We start from the raw sequence: 15,766 nt of genomic DNA on the forward strand, positions 1-15,766 counted from the left end.
TTGGAGTGTGGTGTCAGGAAAATAACTTCTCACATAACGTCAACAAACAAAAGAGATGATCATGGACTTCGGGAAACAGAGAGAGCACCCCCCTATCCACATCGACGGGACAGTAGTGGAGGCTGAACATTTTTGTGCTTGTCACCTAAAACACTCACAAACTTTTACAGATGCACAATCGAGAGCATCCTGTCGGGCTGTATCACCGCCTGGTACGGCAACTGCTCCCCTCACAACCGCAGGGCTCTCCAGAGGGTAGTGAGGTCTGCACAAAGCATCACCGGGGGCAAACTACCTGCCCTCCAGGACACCTACTGCACCCAATGTCACAGGAAGATCAAAAAGATCCCCAAGGACAACAACCACCCGAGCCACTGCCTGTTCACCCCGCTATAATCCAGAAGGTGAAGTCAGTACAGGTGCATCAAAGCTGGGACCGAGACTCTGAAAAACAGCTTCTATCTCAAGGCCATCAGACTGTTAAACAGCCACCACTAACATAGAGTGGCTGCTGCCAACATACAGACTCAAATCTCTGACCACTTTAATAAATCTAATACATTCAATAAATAGATTTAATAAAGGTATCACTAGTCACTTTAAATAACACCACTTTAATAATGTCTACATTTCCTACATTACCCATCCAAATGTATATACTGTATTCTATGCCATCTTGCCTATGCCTCATGGTCATCGCTCATCCATATATTTATATGTACATATTCTTATCCATCCCTTTACATTTGTGTGTATAAGGTAGTTGTTGTGAATTTGTTGTTAAATATTACTGCACTGTCGGAACTAGAAGCACAAGCATTTCGCTACACTCACATTAACATCTTCTAACCATGTGTATGTGACCAATAAAATTTGATTTGATTTGATATACCATGGCTGTCAGCCAATCAGCATTTAGGGCTCGAACCCACCCAGTTTATAATGTAAAAAAACATCAGTCTTCTTGTCACAGAGAACAACACACTTAACTTTAGATTCCACTAAATTATTCTTCCTAAAACAACACTGGCCTTTCTCTTCTTAAATCAGTCGGTTATTACTAAATTATTCTTCCTACAACAACACTGGCCTTTCTCTTCTTAAATCAGTCAGTTATTACTAAATTATTCTTCCTATTACAACACTGGCCTTTCTCTTCTTAAATCAGTCGGTTATTACTAAATTATTCTTCCTAAAACAACACTGGCCTTTCTCTTCTTAAATCAGTCGGTTATTACTAAATTATTCTTCCTATTACAACACTGGCCTTTCTCTTCTTAAATCAGTCGGTTATTACTAAATTATTCTTCCTAAAACAACACTGGCCTTTCTCTTCTTAAATCAGTCGGTTATTACTAAATTATTCTTCCTACAACAACACTGGCCTTTCTCTTCTTAAATCAGTCAGTTATTACTAAATTATTCTTCCTAAAACAACACTGGCCTTTCTCTTCTTAAATCAGTCAGTTATTACTAAATTATTCTTCCTATAACAACACTGGCCTTTCTCTTCTTAAATCAGTCAGTTATTACTAATAACAGGCCACAAGATAAATGATTGTCATTGTATGGCGTTTACTAAAAATGACATGGTCTCTTCTGTGTGATAACAGTTTGTGTGCTATAAAATTAAGTGCGTGCTTGGTTGGGTGGGGTGTGGGTCAATGAGGATGAATACTGTTCTGTGTAGTGTGGAGTGTTAGTCTCTCTCTTTCTCTTTCTTTCTCTTTCTCTTTCTCTCTCACTCAATTCAATTGAATTGAATTCAAAGTTCTTCATTGGCATGGGAAACAAATGTTTACATCGCCAAAGTGGCTCACGGCCCCCGGGGCCAGTCATAAGTGAGTGGTGGTTGGTGGTTGCTCCATCCCTGTGCATGTGACTGGGGAGCGGGCCGTGTGCTCTCAGCGCTCCACTATGAGCCAGCCCTGGAACAGCTGTGTCCAACCTGGGACAGCCCTGACAAACAGACCATTGTACCCAGTCATGTCATGTGTGTATGATGCAATGAGATCAAGTGGAGAGAGGCACACTCTAATCCACTAGCGCCCATCTACTAACCAGAATGTGAAGTGTGTTTAGCAGAGAGAACTCTCAAAACGCTGTTATTACCCAACTAATAATCTAATTACTGTTGGGAAAATTTGTTTTATTTATTTAAATTAATCTTACATTATACAAAATACAAACAGAGGAGGAGGGAGTAATTTGCAAAGAAATGTACAAAAAAATTAAAAATGGGTCCTCAGATCCTCAAAAGGTTTTACAGCTGCACCATTGAGAGCATCCTGACCAGTTGCATCACTGCCTGGTATGGCAACTGCTTGGCCTCTGACCGCAATGCACTACAGAGGGTAGTGAGTATGGCCCAGTGCATCGCCGGGTCCAAGCTTCCTGCCATCCAGGACCTCTATACCAGGCGGTGTCAGAGGGTAGTGAGTACGGCCCAGTGCATCACCGGGTCCAAGCTTCCCGCCATCCAGGACCTCTATACCAGGCGGTGTCAGAGGGTAGTGTGTACGGCCCAGTGCATCACCGGGTCCAAGCTTCCTGCCATCCAGGACCTCTATACCAGGCGGTGTCAGAGGGTAGTGAGTACGGCCCAGTGCATCACCGGGTCCAAGCTTCCTGCCATCCAGGACCTCTATACCAGGCGGTGTCAGAGGGTAGTGAGTACGGCCCAGTGCATCACCGGGTCCAAGCTTCCTGTCATCCAGGACCTCTATACCAGCGGTGTCAGAGGAAGGCCCTAAAAATTGTGAAAGACTCCTGCCACCCTAGTCATAGATGGTTCTCTGTGCTACTGCACGGAAAGCGGTACCGGAGTGCCAAGTCTAGGTCCAAGAGGCTTCTAAACAGCTTCTACCCCCAAGCCATAAGACTCCTGAACAGCTAATCAAATTGCTACCCAGACTATTTGCATTGCCCCCCCTACACTGCTGCTACTCTCTGTTATTATCTATGCATAGCCACTTTAATAACTCTACCTACATGTACATAATTACCTTGACATCGGTGCCGGCGCACATTGACACATTGACTCTGTACTGGTACCCCCTGTATATACGACAAGATTTTTAAGTATACAGTTTCCAGTCCAGACGGCTCAACCACATTTAAGGAATGAGTCATCAGTTTTCAAAGCAGCAAAACTTTGGCCTAACTTCTTACGGATTACAGACAAAGTATCTTTAAGTAAAATGCCTTCAGAAAGTATTCTCACCCCTTTACTTGTTCCACATCTTGTTGTGTTACAGCCTGAATTTAAAAAATGATAAACTTGATATATTGTGTCACTGATCTACACACAATGCCCCATCATTTGGAATGATCAAAGTGGAATTTCTGAAATGTATAAAAAATGAAACGTTGAAATGTCTTGAGTCAATAAGTATTCAACACCTTTGTTATGGCAAGCTTAAATAAGTTCAGGAGTAAAAAAATGTTTTTAGCAAATCACATAATAAGTTGCATGGACTCCTTCTGTGTTCAATAATAGTGGTTAACATGATTTTTTTATGACTACCCCATCTCTGAACCCACACATACAATTATCTCTAAGGTCCATCAATTTAGTAGTGAATTTCAAGCACAGATTCAACCACAAAGACCAGGAAGGTTTTTTAATGACTCACAAATAAGGGCACCGATTGGTAGATGTGTAAAAAAATATATTAAAAAAAGCAGTCACTGAATATCCCTTTGAGCATGGTGTATGAATTACACTTTGGATGGTGTGTCAATACACCCAGTCATTATCAAGATACAGGCTTCCTTCCCTTTTTTAGGACCCTGTCTTTCAAAGATCATTTGTAAATATCCAAATAACTTCACAGATCCTCATTGTAAAGGGTTTAAACACGGTTTCCCATGCTTGTTCAATGAACCATAAACAATTAATGAACATGCACCTTAAGACACTAACAGCTTACAGACGGTAGGCAATTAAGGTCACAGTTATGAAAACTTAGGACACTAAAGAGGCCTTTCTACTGACTCTGAAAAACACCAAAAGAAAGATGCCCAGGGTCCCTGCTCATCTGAGTGAATGTGCCTTAGGCATGCTGCATGGAGGCATGAGGACTGCAGATGTGCCCAGTGCAATAAATTGCAATGTCCGTACTGTGAGACGCCTAAGACAGCACTACAGGGAGACAGGACGGACAGCTGATCATCCTCGCAGTGGCAGACTACAAGTAACAACACCTGCACAGGATCGGTACATCTGAACATCACACCTGCGGGACAGGTACAGGATGACAACAACAACTGCCCGGGTTACACCAGGAACGCACAATCCCTCCATCAGTGCTAAGACTGTCCGCAATAGGCTGTGAGAGACTGGACTGAGGGCTTGTAGGCCTGTTGTAAGGCAGGTCCTCACCAGACAACACCGTCAACAACGTCGCTGGACCAGACAGGACTGGCAAAAAGTGCTCTTCACTGACGAGTCGCAGTTTTGTCTCAACAGGGGTGATGGTCGGATTCGCGTTTATCGTCGAAGGAATGAGCGTTACACCGAGGCCTGTACTCTGGAACGGGATTGATTTGGAGGTGGAGGGTCTGTCATGGTCTGGGGCGTTGTGTCATAGCATCATTGGACTGAGCTTGTTGTCATTGCAGGCAATCTCAACTCTGTGTGTTACAGGGAAGACGTCCTCCTCCCTCATGTGGTACCCTTCCTGCAGGCTCATCCTGACATGACCCTCCAGCATGACAATGCCCCCAGCCATACTGCTCGTTCTGTGTGTGATTTCCTACAAGACAGGGATGTCAGTGTCCTGCCATGGCCAGCGAAGAGCCCGGATCTCAATCCCATTGAGCACGTCTGGGACCTGTTGGATCTAGGGCCATTCCCCCCAGAAATGTCCGGGAACGTGCAGGTGCCTTGGTGGAAGAGTGGGGTAACATCTCAGAGCAAGAACTGGCAAATCTGGTGCAGACCATGAGGAGGAGATGCACTGCAGTACTTAATGCAGCTGGTGGCCACACCAGATACTGACTGTTACTGTTTTGATTTTGACCCCACTTTTGTTCAGGGACACATTATTCCATTTCTGTTAGTCCCATGTCTGTGGAACTTGTTCAGTTTATGTCTCAGTTGTTGAATCTATGTTCATACAAGTATTTACACATGTTAAGTTTGCTGAAAATAACTGCAGTTGACAGTGAGATGATGTTTAAATGTATGTTAGAATTTTCCTTCCACTTTGACATTAGAGTATTTTGTGTCGATCGTTGACCAACAATGACAATTAAATCAATTTTAATCCCACATTGTAACACAAAAAATGTGGAAAAAGTTGAGGGGTGTGAATACTGTCTGAAGCCTGAAGGCATTGTATGTCAGTATGTTTCAGTATGTCAGTATCTTTCATTATGTCAGTATCTTTCAGTATGTCAGTATCTTTCATTATGTCAGTATCTTTCAGTATGTCAGTATCTTTAAGCACGTCCGAGATGCTTTGCTCTACTTCTATTGCTATTACAACACTATTAATATCACCTCTACAGCTATTCTACTAATCACAGTGTTCTATTAATATCAATTATACAGCTATTCTACTAATCACAGTGTTCTATTAATATCACCTCTACAGCGATTTTACTAATCACAGTGTTCTATTAATATCACCTCTACAGCTATTCTACTAATCACAGTGTTCTATTAATATCACCTCTACAGCTATTCTACTAATCACAGTGTTCTATTAATATCAATTATACAGCTATTCTACTAATCACAGTGTTCTATTAATATCACCTCTACAGCTATTCTACTAATCACAGTGTTCTATTAATATCACTTATACAGCTATTCTACTAATCACAGTGTTCTATTAATATCACTTATACAGCTATTCTACTAATCACAGTGTTCTATATCACATCTACAGCTATTCTACTAATCACAGTGTTCTATATCACATCTACAGCTATTCTACTAATCACAGTGTTCTATAACAACTCTACAGCTATTCTACTAATCACAGTGTTCTATAACAACTCTACAGCTATTCTACTAATCACAGTGTTATATTAATATCACCTCTACAGCTATTCTACTAATCACAATGTTCTATTAATATCACCTATACAGCTATTCTACTAATCACAGTGTTCTATAACAACTCTACAGCTATTCTACTAATCACAGTGTTCTATAACAACTCTACAGCTATTCTACTAATCACAATGTTCTATTAATATCACCTCTACAGCTATTCTACTAATCACAGTGTTCCATATCAATTCTACAGTTATTCTACTAATCACAGTGTTTTATATAAACTCTACAGCTATTCTACTAATAACAGTGTTCAATTAATATCACCTCTACAGCTATTCTACTAATCACAGTGTTCTATAACAACTCTACAGCTATTCTACTAATCACAATGTTCTATTAATATCAACTCTACAGCTATTCTACTAATCACAGTGTTCCATATCAACTCTACAGTTATTCTACTAATCACAGTGTTTTATATAAACTCTACAGCTATTCTACTAATCACAGTGTTCTATATCAACTCTACAGCTATTCTACTAATCACAGTGTTCTATTAATATCATCTCTACAGCTATTCTACTAATCACAGTGTTCTATATCACCTATACAGCTATTCTACTAATCACAGTGTTCTATATCAACTCTACAGTTATTCTACTAATCACAGTGTTCTATAACAACTCTACAGCTATTCTACTAATCAGTGTTCTATAACAACTGTACAGCTATTCTACTAATCACAGTGTTCTATAACAACTCTACAGCTATTCTACTAATCACAGTGTTATATTAATATCACCTCTACAGCTATTCTACTAATCACAATGTTCTATTAATATCACCTATACAGCTATTCTACTAATCACAGTGTTCTATAACAACTCTACAGCTATTCTACTAATCACAGTGTTCTATAACAACTCTACAGCTATTCTACTAATCACAGTGTTATATTAATATCACCTCTACAGCTATTCTACTAATCACAATGTTCTATTAATATCACCTATACAGCTATTCTACTAATCACAGTGTTCTATAACAACTCTACAGCTATTCTACTAATCACAGTGTTCTATAACAACTCTACAGCTATTCTACTAATCACAATGTTCTATTAATATCACCTATACAGCTATTCTACTAATCACAGTGTTCTATAACAACTCTACAGCTATTCTACTAATCACAGTGTTCTATAACAACTCTACAGCTATTCTACTAATCACAATGTTCTATTAATATCACCTCTACAGCTATTCTACTAATCACAGTGTTCCATATCAATTCTACAGTTATTCTACTAATCACAGTGTTTTATATAAACTCTACAGCTATTCTACTAATAACAGTGTTCAATTAATATCACCTCTACAGCTATTCTACTAATCACAGTGTTCTATAACAACTCTACAGCTATTCTACTAATCACAATGTTCTATTAATATCAACTCTACAGCTATTCTACTAATCACAGTGTTCCATATCAACTCTACAGTTATTCTACTAATCACAGTGTTTTATATAAACTCTACAGCTATTCTACTAATCACAGTGTTCTATATCAACTCTACAGCTATTCTACTAATCACAGTGTTCTATTAATATCATCTCTACAGCTATTCTACTAATCACAGTGTTCTATATCACCTATACAGCTATTCTACTAATCACAGTGTTCTATATCAACTCTACAGTTATTCTACTAATCACAGTGTTCTATAACAACTCTACAGCTATTCTACTAATCAGTGTTCTATAACAACTCTACAGCTATTCTACTAATCACAGTGTTCTATAACAACTCTACAGCTATTCTACTAATCACAGTGTTATATTAATATCACCTCTACAGCTATTCTACTAATCACAATGTTCTATTAATATCACCTATACAGCTATTCTACTAATCACAGTGTTCTATAACAACTCTACAGCTATTCTACTAATCACAGTGTTCTATAACAACTCTACAGCTATTCTACTAATCACAGTGTTATATTAATATCACCTCTACAGCTATTCTACTAATCACAATGTTCTATTAATATCACCTATACAGCTATTCTACTAATCACAGTGTTCTATAACAACTCTACAGCTATTCTACTAATCACAGTGTTCTATAACAACTCTACAGCTATTCTACTAATCACAATGTTCAATTAATATCACCTCTACAGCTATTCTACTAATCACAGTGTTCTATAACAACTCTACAGCTATTCTACTAATCACAATGTTCTATTAATATCAACTCTACAGCTATTCTACTAATCACAGTGTTCCATATCAACTCTACAGTTATTCTACTAATCACAGTGTTTTATATAAACTCTACAGCTATTCTACTAATCACAGTGTTCTATATCAACTCTACAGCTATTCTACTAATCACAGTGTTCTATTAATATCATCTCTACAGCTATTCTACTAATCACAGTGTTCTATATCACCTATACAGCTATTCTACTAATCACAGTGTTCTATAACAACTCTACAGCTATTCTACTAATCACAGTGTTCTATAACAACTCTACAGCTATTCTACTAATCACAGTGTTATATTAATATCACCTCTACAGCTATTCTACTAATCACAATGTTCTATTAATATCACCTATACAGCTATTCTACTAATCACAGTGTTCTATAACAACTCTACAGCTATTCTACTAATCACAGTGTTCTATAACAACTCTACAGCTATTCTACTAATCACAATGTTCTATTAATATCACCTCTACAGCTATTCTACTAATCACAGTGTTCCATATCAATTCTACAGTTATTCTACTAATCACAGTGTTTTATATAAACTCTACAGCTATTCTACTAATAACAGTGTTCAATTAATATCACCTCTACAGCTATTCTACTAATCACAGTGTTCTATAACAACTCTACAGCTATTCTACTAATCACAATGTTCTATTAATATCAACTCTACAGCTATTCTACTAATCACAGTGTTCCATATCAACTCTACAGTTATTCTACTAATCACAGTGTTTTATATAAACTCTACAGCTATTCTACTAATCACAGTGTTCTATATCAACTCTACAGCTATTCTACTAATCACAGTGTTCTATTAATATCATCTCTACAGCTATTCTACTAATCACAGTGTTCTATATCACCTATACAGCTATTCTACTAATCACAGTGTTCTATATCAACTCTACAGTTATTCTACTAATCACAGTGTTCTATAACAACTCTACAGCTATTCTACTAATCAGTGTTCTATAACAACTCTACAGCTATTCTACTAATCACAGTGTTCTATAACAACTCTACAGCTATTCTACTAATCACAGTGTTATATTAATATCACCTCTACAGCTATTCTACTAATCACAATGTTCTACTAATATCACCTATACAGCTATTCTACTAATCACAGTGTTCTATAACAACTCTACAGCTATTCTACTAATCACAGTGTTCTATAACAACTCTACAGCTATTCTACTAATCACAATGTTCAATTAATATCACCTCTACAGCTATTCTACTAATCACAGTGTTCTATAACAACTCTACAGCTATTCTACTAATCACAATGTTCTATTAATATCAACTCTACAGCTATTCTACTAATCACAGTGTTCCATATCAACTCTACAGTTATTCTACTAATCACAGTGTTTTATATAAACTCTACAGCTATTCTACTAATCACAGTGTTCTATATCAACTCTACAGCTATTCTACTAATCACAGTGTTCTATTAATATCATCTCTACAGCTATTCTACTAATCACAGTGTTCTATATCACCTATACAGCTATTCTACTAATCACAGTGTTCTATATCAACTCTACAGTTATTCTACTAATCACAGTGTTCTATATCAACTCTACAGCTATTCTACTAATCAGAGTGTTCTATTAATATCACCTCTACAGCTATTCTGCTAATCACAGTGTTCTATATCACATCTACAGCTATTCTACTAATCACAGTGTTCTATTAATATCACCTCTACAGCTATTCTACTAATCACAGTCTTCTATTAATATCACTTATACAGCTATTCTACTAATCACAGTGTTATATTAATATCACCTCTAGAGCTATTCTACTAATCACAGTGTTCTATTAATATCACTTATACAGCTATTCTACTAATCACAGTGTTCTATATCAACTCTACAGCTATTCTACTAATCACAGTGTTCTATATCAACTCTACAGCTATTCTACTAATCACAGTGTTCTATATCACCTCTACAGCTATTCTACTAATCACAGTGTTCTATATCACCTCTACAGTTATTCTACTAATCACAGTGTTCTATTAATATCACCTCTACAGCTATTCTACTAATCACAGTGTTCTATATCACCTCTACAGCTATTCTACTAATCACAGTGTTCTATATCAACTCTACAGCTATTCTACTAATCACAGTGTTCTATATCACCTCTACAGCTATTCTACTAATCACAGTGTTCTATATCACCTCTACAGTTATTCTACTAATCACAGTGTTCTATTAATATCACCTCTACAGCTATTCTACTAATCACAGTGTTCTATATCACCTCTACAGCTATTCTACTAATCACAGTGTTCTATATCAACTCTACAGCTATTCTACTAATCACAGTGTTCTATATCACCTCTACAGCTATTCTACTAATCACAGTGTTCTATATCACCTCTACAGCTATTCTACTAATCACAGTGTTCTATATCAACTCTACAGCTATTCTACTAATCACAGTGTGCTATATCACCTCTACAGCTATTCTACTAATCACAGTGTTCCATATCAACTCTACAGCTATTCTACTAATCACAGTGTTATACATCACATCTACAGCTATTCTACTAATCACAGTGTTCTATATCAACTCTACAGTTATTCTACTAATCACAGTGTTCTACCTCTACAGCTATTCTACTAATCACAGTGTTCTATATCACCTCTACAGCTATTCTACTAATCACAGTGTTCTATATCAACTCTACAGCTATTCTACTAATCACAGTGTTCTATATCACCTCTACAGCTATTCTACTAATCACAGTGTTCTATATCACCTCTACAGTTATTCTACTAATCACAGTGTTCTATTAATATCACCTCTACAGCTATTCTACTAATCACAGTGTTCTATATCACCTCTACAGCTATTCTACTAATCACAGTGTTCTATATCAACTCTACAGCTACTCTACTAATCACAGTGTTCTATATCACCTCTACAGCTATTCTACTAATCACAGTGTTCTATATCACCTCTACAGCTATTCTACTAATCACAGTGTTCTATATCAACTCTACAGCTATTCTACTAATCACAGTGTTCTATATCACCTCTACAGCTATTCTACTAATCACAGTGTTCCATATCAACTCTACAGCTATTCTACTAATCACAGTGTTCTACATCACATCTACAGCTATTCTACTAATCACAGTGTTCTATATCAACTCTACAGCTATTCTACTAATCACAGTGTTCTATATCAACTCTACAGTTATTCTACTAATCACAGTGTTCTACCTCTACAGCTATTCTACTAATCACAGTGTTCTATATCACCTCTACAGCTATTCTACTAATCACAGTGTTCTATATCACCTCTACAGTTATTCTACTAATCACAGTGTTCTATTAATATCACCTCTACAGCTATTCTACTAATCACAGTGTTCTATATCACCTCTACAGCTATTCTACTAATCACAGTGTTCTATATCAACTCTACAGATATTCTACTAATCACAGTGTTCTATATCACCTCTACAGCTATTCTACTAATCACAGTGTTCTATATCACCTCTACAGCTATTCTACTAATCACAGTGTTCTATATCAACTCTACAGCTATTCTACTAATCACAGTGTTCTATATCACCTCTACAGCTATTCTACTAATCACAGTGTTCTATATCACCTCTACAGCTATTCTACTAATCACAGTGTTCTATATCAACTCTACAGCTATTCTACTAATCACAGTGTTCTATATCACCTCTACAGCTATTCTACTAATCACAGTGTTCTATATCACCTCTACAGCTATTCTACTAATCACAGTGTTCCATATCAACTCTACAGCTATTCTACTAATCACAGTGTTCTACATCACATCTACAGCTATTCTACTAATCACAGTGTTCTATATCAACTCTACAGTTATTCTACTAATCACAGTGTTCTACCTCTACAGCTATTCTACTAATCACAGTGCTCTATATTAATGTAATATTATGCCAGACAAACGGACTAAGGACTTTGAATAGCAGAAACGGAATTGGTTTGGTTCCCACTGTGTTCCATCAAAGCTCTTTCATTTCTGACGTACGTGATCATAGACGAAGGGGTTCAAGTATGTCTGCTTCAAAAGGTCAGGTAGGGTGGCAGGTAGCCTAGTGGTCAGAGCATTTGGCCAGTAACAGAAATGTTGCTCGATTGAATCCCCGAGCTGAGAAGGTAAAAATCTGTCTGTCTGCCCCTAAACAAGGCAGTTAACTCACTGTTTCTAGGCCGTCATTATAAATAAACATTTCTTCTTAACTGACTTGCCAGGTAAAATAAAGTTTGAATTAAAAAAAGGTCAAAATGAAAAAAAGGTCTCAAAACATATTACCATGACAAACATGTTCACCCAAGTGTGTGTGTCGTTCATTAAAGATATGGGCCTCGGATGTATGTCCCTTTGTGTTTGACATTCAGTGCATAGAGTAGGACAACAAAGACATCTGGAATGGCCATAGAGTGAATGTATGATGATGCGTCAACATAGTCAGGGTCAATGCAAGGTTAGAGAGATTAATTCCATTCTGGAACAGAACTTATTCTCTGTGTGTCTCACCTCAGACTGACCCATAGTATGTATGCATCATGCACATCATCGCACGCACATACGCACACACACACGCACGCACGCACACACACACACACACACACACACAAACAAACACACACACAAACACACACACACACACACACACAAACACACGCACAAACACACACACACACAAACACACAAAACAAACAAATTATTTGGAGTGGTATAACTGAATTTCCATTGATCCAAAATAGTAACAGTAATCCAAAATATTTGAACAGTAATCCAAAGCACCAGACTTTTCTAAACATAGAGAACTTTGAGAAGGGGGGTGGATGCAAACCGGTAAAATATACACACAAAAAAAATGTCTATCGGTTTACTTGTTTATTAGCCAGGAAGTTAGGATTGAGGAATGTTTGTGTGAGCAGAGCTTCTTCCCGTTAACGCTGCTAAAACAGGAGTTTACGTCAGTGATGACTATTCCTAGATGGAAGGGAAGTAGGCTCCTGTTGTCTGTTAGTAGACTTTAACATCTTGCTCTATTATGGGATTTCTGTATATTTTTACCTTCTGTGATCCAGCCGATGATGCCTCGCATTTAGTCTTTTTCCAACACACTGGCTGTCTCCTGGTCCTATTTTAGGGTTCATTGCCAAGGTCAAGTTTCTCACTCTGTGAACAAGACAGACAAAGCATTCACTGATCTACATAGACCGCTTCCTCTGAGAAAACTTGGTGTCTAACATAATTACTCTATCCTAACGTTGTATACAGGTTTTTTTTAAAACATTTTTTTATAAAGACGCAGGTCTCTGAGTTTGGATACTATACTGGCTGCTTCCCCTGACTTGGTTTCGATATGACAGCTGCACACTTAAAAAAATCTACAACGCTACCATTAACAATAGTCTAGTCAGCAGAACAGGCCTCTGGGCTAGTGATACAGTACAGTCAGTGACTCACAGTAGAGTTTACCCACAAACACTGTTCAGCATTGTCTTCAACCCAGAAGAAGGCCCTGCGTTGCTCAAAACGTTGGTTATGAGGTTTACCCATTAAATGGTTGGAAACATATATAGTGTCTTTCTTTCTATACAACATCATCCTCAAACAACATTTGAACAGGTCTCTCTAGCGAAACCTGTTTTGTATCTCAACGAAACAAAACAATACATTGTCTTTGATACCTCCTTCAATGGAAACATACCTACTGTACTGACATTGTATTCAAGAAGCATTTCATGCATGTCTGCTGTAACTTTCTTCCTATGGAAACTAACCCACTGAACAGACTTACAGCGTTCCAAAGCCAACATGGCCGACACTTTATCACCCAGAAACTGGAATTTGAATGCTTATGTCGTGTCAGAGACCGTCCCTGTGTGTCTGACCCAAGTCATGGTATGTGTTTTCTCCTTTGATATAATCTGTTCTAACTATAGATAGCAGAGGAGGGTGTGTCTGTGTACTGTAGTACACAAAGTCTGCTCAGGACACGTGACTCAGTCAAACCCTATCTGGCAGAAGTAAATTACACACAGCTGGGAGAGACGTTGAAGTGCTGAAGAGAGCAACCATGAAGCACACAGGTAAACCCTATACTGGAAGTTGCACACAAGAGCTAAGAACATGATTATGAATAAACTCGCAGAACTGAAAATGCATTTCAAACCAGATTTGTTTGTGTTAGGCTTGAAATGTATTGAATTACATTGTAACACAATATTAACACAATGAATGCATTTTCACACCTAGGTGAGGACAAGGGAGTCCTTAGGATTAGGGGTGGCAGGTAGCCTAGCAGTTAAGAGCATTGAGCCAGTAACCAAAACGTCAATGGTTTGAATCCCCGAGCTGACTAGGTAAAAAAATATATATATATGCCGATGTGCCCTTGAGCAAGGCACAAGTGTAAAAGGATTAGTCTGTGGATGACTCCTATCATTCAGGGTGGGCTATAAGCTCAAGGGACAGTATGAGAAATGAAAACAATGTGAAAGTAGAACTAGGGCACAGTGGCTCCCTCTCATCGGAGCATAGTGAAATACCACATGTTGGCACGGTTAATACGCCAGAAACAAGAGGTTATTAATATCATCAGGGTGTCTCGTCAGGGTGAGTGGGAGAGTTGGCTGGCTCATACTGTCTCTGTCTGCCTGTAGAAGCATGGGATCCCACAGGGTGGAGGCAAAGCCAAGCATATGCAGTCAGACAAGCATCTCTGACAACACTTCTTTTCAACTGAAACAACAACGCACATACTGCACACTCTTACGTGTTTGTTATAGAATATGTTGTGATCAATTCAAACTGAAACCCCCCCGGGAAACAGAAACTATACCTATTACTGAAACTGAGAACTGAAATCAACTACTAATCACTTTGTAGCGGTATTTATCAGAGAGGGGTAAAGAAAGATTTTGTTCGGGCGCCATTAACCATGCCGAAAGGAAAAGAGTAGAATAGAGAGAGTACCACTACCAGACCCACACACATCAGCAGAAGAGACTGCCTAGAGTGTAGCCTGTTTACCAGATAGTGGAGAGAAGAGAAAATACACACCATATAAAACCCACATCACAGCACAGGGGTAACCCCAACAAGAATACCTCATACAATAATAATAATACTAGATTTTGCCACAACTTTTCCTGTACACATTTTCAGAATTCATAAAGATAAATTATTCAACATTTAAGGCTCTCGAATGCTCGAGATTATTTTGAAGTGGTAAAGGATGGAAGTGCTGGCAGGGTGTGAAACAGTCAATAGAAAGGGGCTTTCAAGAAAACAGCCCAGACAAGGTGACATCATTCATCTGGAATCAGAATGGAGGTATTCCCCTTCTTGGCTTGTCTGGGAAGTGTTGGATCATTGGGCAGTAGGCAGCACTAAGATGTTAGGGGAATGTTAGGGAATATTCAGCATAGTCGTGG

This window comes from Oncorhynchus mykiss, chromosome 10, assembly GCF_057628025.1.
Source record: "Oncorhynchus mykiss isolate SJ-2025 chromosome 10, ASM5762802v1, whole genome shotgun sequence".
In the NCBI taxonomy this organism is placed as follows: domain Eukaryota; kingdom Metazoa; phylum Chordata; class Actinopteri; order Salmoniformes; family Salmonidae; genus Oncorhynchus; species Oncorhynchus mykiss.